Genomic DNA, 6,174 nt, shown 5'->3' with positions numbered 1-6,174 from the left:
ACAGTATCCAAAAGGCAATACAGACATTGGAACTGATGTTGCGAGTTTCTGAAGTTCGTCATTTTGGCCACAGTCGATGCCGTAAGACTCCATGTTCACCCGTTTCCACTTACCAAAGTCTTATTGTATTTCTGGTCTTAATTTAGTGAGCGTTATGCATAAGGTTGGCAGTGTGGTTATGGTTGGGTTTAAAATCACATTAAGAGATTGTAGAAATAGGCGGGGTTTATGACTTAACGAGTGACCATCTTCACCGGTTAGTGCTATCAGGGATCCTTGGGACGTCCCTACACTAAATCATAACTTTTTTTTTAACCAGGTAGGCCAGTTGAGAACAAATTCTCATTTACAACTGCTACCTGGCCAAGATGACTCAAAACAGTGACAAGTTACACATGGGATAAACAAATGTCAACACGTCTATGTACAAAGTGTGTAAATGTAGGGAGGTGAGGCAAAATGATTACAATTAAGAATCAACACTGATGTGCAGATGTGAAAGTAGAGCTATTGGGGTGCAAGAGGATAAATAATATGGGGATGAGGAAGTTGGATGTACAGTGATCGGTAAGCTGCTCTGACAGCTGATGCTTAAAGTTAGTGAAGGAGATATGGCTCCAGCTTCAGAGATTTTTGCAATTTGTTTCAGTCATTGGCAGCAGAGAACTGGAAAGAAAGGTGGCCAATGTAAATGTTGGCTTTGGGGATGACCAGCGCAATATACCTGCTGGAGCGCGTGCTACAGGTGGGTGTTGCTATGGTGACCAGTGAGCTGAGATAAGAGGGCTTTACCTAGAAAATCATGACCTGTAGCCAATGGGTTTGGCGACGAATATGTAGTGAGGGCCAGCCAACGAGAGCATACAGGTTGGGGTGGTGGGTAGTATATGGGACTTTGGTGACAAAACGGATGGCACTGTAATAGACTTCATCCAGTTTGCTGAGTAGAGTGTTGGAGGCTATTTTTGTTAATGACATCGCCGAAGTCAAGGATCGGTAGAATAGTTTTACAAGGGTATGTTTGGCAGCATAAGTGAAGGACACTTTCTTGCGAAATAGGAAGCAGATTCTAGATTTAATTTTGGATTGGAGATGCTTAATGTGTGTCTGGAAGGAGAGTTTACAGTCTAACCAGACACCTAGGGATTTGTAGTTGTCCAGAGTAGTGATGCTGGACGGGCAGGCAGGTGCGGGCAGCAGTTGAAGAGCATGCATTTAGTTTTACTTGCATTTAAAAGCAGTTGGAGGCCACGGAAGGGGAGTTATATGGCATTGAAGCTCGTCTGGAGGTTACTTAACACAGTGTCCAAAGAAGGGCCAGAGGTATACAGAATGGTGTCGTATGCGTAGAGGTGGATCAGAGAATCACCAGCAGCAAGAGCGACATCATTGATGTATACAGAGAAGAGAGTCGGCCTGAGAATTGAACCCTGTGGCACTCCCATAGAGACTTCCAGAGGTCCAGACAACAGGCCCTCCGATTTTACACACTGAACTCTATCAGAGAAGTAGTTCGTGAACCAGGTGAGGCAATCATTTGAGAAACCAAGGCTGTTGAGTCTGCCGAAAAGGATGTGGTGATTGACAGAATCGAAAGCCTTGGCTAGGTTGATGAATACGGCTGCACAGTAACGTCTCTTATCGATGGCGGTTATGATTTCGTTTAGGCTCTTGAGTGTAGCTGAGGTGCACCCATGACCAGCTCTGAAACCAGATTGCATAGCGGAGAAGGTGCGGTGGGATTCGAAATGGTCGGTGATCTGTTTGTTAACTTGGCTTTCGAAGACCTTAGAAAGGCAGGGTAGGATAGATATAGGTCTGTAGCAGTCTGTAGCAGCAGATACGAAAGAGAGGTTGAACAGGCTAGTAATAGTGGTTGCAACAATTTCGGCAGATCATTTTAGAAAGAGAGGGTCCATATTGTCTAGCCCGGCAGATTTGTAGGGGTCCAGATTTTGCAGCTCTTTCAGAACATTAGCTGTCTGGATTTGGGTGAAGGAGAAATGGGGAGGCTTGGGCGAGTTGCTGTATTTAGTGTAATGTGTGATGCTGTAATCACATATCAATAAAGCGATGTTCAGCACCCAGCATTAAGCACTTCAATCCTGAGAATATTTTTTGCTTTTACATTTATGTAAAATTTGCTTACTGCCCCAATAGGTCCACAGACAATGCAATCACACTGCACACTGCCCTAACCCATCTGTACAAGAGGAATACCTATGTAATAATGCTGTGCATCGATTCCAGCTCAGCATTTAACACCATAGTACCCTCCAAACTTGTTATTAAGCTCGAGACCCTGGGTCTTGACCCGCCCTGTGCAACTGGGTCCTAGACTTTCTGACGGGCCGCCTCCAGGTGGTGAGGGTAGGAAACAACATCTCCACCACGCTGATCCTCAACACTGGGGCCCCACAAGGGTGCGTTCTCAGCCCCCTCCTGTACTCCCTGTTCACCCATGACTGCGTGGCCATGCACGCCTCCAACTCAATCATCAAGTTTGCAGACGACACTAGAGTGGTAGGCTTGATTACCAACAACGACGAGGCGGCCTAAAGGGAGGAGGTGAGGGCCCTCGGAGTGTGGTGTCAGGAAAATAACCTCACACTCAATGTAAACAAAACAAAGGAGATGATTGTGGACTTCAGGAAACAGCAGAGGGAGCACCCCCCTATCCACATCGACGGGACAGTAGTGGAGAAGGTGGAAAGTTTTAAGTTCCTCAGCATACACATCACGGACAAACTGAAATGGTCCACCCACACAGACAGCATGGTGAAGAAGACGCAACAGCACCTCTTCAACCTCAGGAGGCTGAAGAAATTTGGCTTGTCACCAAAAACATTCACAAACTTTTACAGATGCACAATCGAGAGGATCCTGTTGGGCTGTATCACCGCCTGGTACAGCAACTTCTCCGCCCACAACCGTAAGGCTCTCCAGAGGGTAGTGAGGTCTGCACAACGCATCACCAGGGGTAAACTACCTGCCCTCCAGGACACCTACACCACCCGATGTCACAGGAAGGCCAAAAAGATCATCAAGGAGAACAGCCACCCGAGCTACTGCTTGCTCCCCCCGCTATTGTCCAGAAGGCGAGGTCAGTACATGTGCATCAAAGTTGGGACCGAGACTGAAAAACAGCTTCTATCTCAAGGCCATCAGACTGTTAAACAGCCATCACTAACATTGAGTGGCTGCTGCCAACTTACTGACTCAAATCTCTAGCCACTTTAAAAATTAAAAATTGGATGCAATAAATGTATCACTAGTCACTTTAAACAATGCCACTTTATAAAATGTTTACATACCCTACATTCCTCATCTCATATGTAAATACTGTATACCATCTCCTCCATCTTGCCTATGCCGTTCGGCCATCGCTCTTCCATATATTCTTATTCATTCCTTTACACTTAGCATTTCGCTACACTCGCATTAACATCTGTGTGTATGTGTATGTGACCAATAACATTGGATTTGATGTTGGTTGTCAAGCCTTTGCTGAATTTAATTCACTGCCTTTTTGTGACTTTGAAGGTGAGAATGGTAAAAAAATATATATTTAGAGGAATTAAATACTATGTATAAAACCAATACGTATATAAAACCTAAATATATATATACTGATTCAAATAAGCAACTATTCATTAAGCTTTAAATATTTGTCCTTTGTTGGAGAATTTACTCTATTTTGTAACCCCAGGCTTTTTTTTACCGTTAGGAAAGTGTTGATTCAAATAATTAAAGCTTAATGAATAGTTGCTTATTTGAATCAGATGTGTAGTGCTAGGGCAAAAACCAAAACGTGCACAAATTGCGGTCCCAAGTACGGAGTTTGGGAAACACTGCATTGGGGACTCTTGGAGCAATGGAAGCAAGGCTAGAGCACCACAGTATGAGTCATAAATACCATAAAACCTAGCGGTCAAACAGGGAAATGGTTCCAATTGTTTTTTTTCCACCTTTCATAGAAACTCTTAAAGTAAGATTTGTGTTGTGTAGTCTTGCCCTGGTGTGACATTTTGATAACTGTGTAAATCTCTCTAGGACAAGGTGACTTGCTCTATTTATTCTGATTCCAAAATGCTAATTAGCATCAAAGTAGACATCATGCAAAACTATAAATCCCTGCATGTCATCGCTAGCTGACACATTTGCTAACAGGTATTGTGCCAATTTAAAACTTGCAGAAGACAGTTCAAAGAATTGTCCATGTAAATACATTTTGCCAATTTATGAATTTCTACATTTAGCTATCATAGTTAATCCAGAGATTCTTACCTTTGCCTCGATTCGGCAGTCTCAGTAAGATCATCACGGCATTTGTAGTACTTCATGATAGCCACTTTAGCAGCTAATTAGCATTTCATTTTTGGAGGGTAAATACAGGCGAATATATTGATAAAGGTCACCTTGTCCGAGTGGGATTTACGTTATCAAAATGTCACGCCAGGGCAAGCATACACAGACCTTATTTTAAGTGTTTAAAAAGAAAACTATGTGGAAAAATTAATGTTGGAAAAACTATTGGAACTATTTCCCTGTTTGACCGCTAGGTTTTATAGGTATAATGACACTTCCACTGTGTGGCTCTATTAATTTTGAGTTACACATATCTAACAGCAGAGGGAAACAGAACACTTTCAATATTGGCCCAGACATTGGCTATGTTCGAGAGGATCAAAACCGCAATGTATGGGTAAATTGTGACTGACTGATGTACAGATAATAATGAGTCTTTATTTATATATTAGTTAATCGGCAGTCATCTGGATGCTCTCGAACATGGCCATTAACTTCAAGTTACTGTGGGAAAATTAACACGTTTCGGAGACCTTCTGAGGGTCTTGGAGAGTTATTTCCCCTGGTGCTTCACACCTGTTAGTTACCACATCACTAGACAGGTACGACATAGTTATTCTACATTGGACCTTACTATTTATTTAACTAGGCAAGTAAGTTAAGAACAAATTCTTATTTTCAATGACAGCCTAGGAACAATGTGTTAGTTAACTGCCTTGTTCAGGGGCAGAAGACAGATTTTTTTTACCTTGTCAGCTTGGGGATTTGATCTTGCAACCTTTCAGTCCAACTCTCTAACCACTTAGGCTACCTGCCACCCCTACAAGTGGCTGCTGCACTATATACAGACATGGCCACTTTAATCACTTTAATCACTATATACAATCACTGGCCACTTTAATAATGTTTACATGCTGCTTTACTCATCTCATATGTATATACTGTATTCTACTCTATTGTATTTTAGTCAATGCCACTCCGACATTGCTCGTACTAATATTTATATATATATTATTTCCATTATTTTACTTTCAGATTTGTGTGTATTGTGAATGGTTAGATACTACTGCACTGTTAGAGCTAGGAACACAAGCATTTTGCTACACCCACAATAACATCTGCTAAAAATGTGTATGTGACCAATACAATTTGATTTGATTTGATCAGATGAACACAGTTATTGTTTATTACCAGTCGCATGCAGGTTTAGGCTGTCAATGCCCTGTCTAGTGTCTAACAATATTTATTTGTGAAAAGTATTTCTTGCTGTCCTTTGGAAGCATAAAGACAAGGTCCTTATGCTTCCAAAACCGTACCGCAAGCAATGCGTTTTAATGTTCAGACCTGATCGTTAACAATATACCCCGACAGAACAATATCCCCTAAAGAAGACGCCTTCATCCAATGACTTATGCCTTGAAAACACCTACAGCGTTTTTGCGCAAATGAAACGCAGCATCATCTGGATATGTGTGCAACAAAAGTTCAACTTTCACCTAACGCCTAGATTTTGGTACACCAGAAGTACATTAATTTCCAATGGAATGCTGCATTTGCCTTGCAGCATTGGGGTGCAGAGGCAGTTTCAGTGCGTTCTGGGTGGTGCATATGCTGGATTTATCGAACTTCTCCATCAAATTGTATGCATAGACAGCTTGACATAAATAGTAGCGGATGGTGAATGTTTAACTGTTGTTGCACACATATGCTGCATACCATTTTGTGTATTAATGCTGTAGGTGTGATCAAGGCATCTGCTACCATTTCAGTCAAGCCATCTATGCATACAATGTGATAAATCCAATGTATGCACCACACGGAATGCACAGCAACTGCCTCTACAAAACAACGCTGCAAGGCAAATGC

This window comes from Oncorhynchus keta, chromosome 17, assembly GCF_023373465.1.
Source record: "Oncorhynchus keta strain PuntledgeMale-10-30-2019 chromosome 17, Oket_V2, whole genome shotgun sequence".
Lineage (NCBI taxonomy): Eukaryota > Metazoa > Chordata > Actinopteri > Salmoniformes > Salmonidae > Oncorhynchus > Oncorhynchus keta.
Note: the sequence above shows the minus strand (reverse complement) of the source record.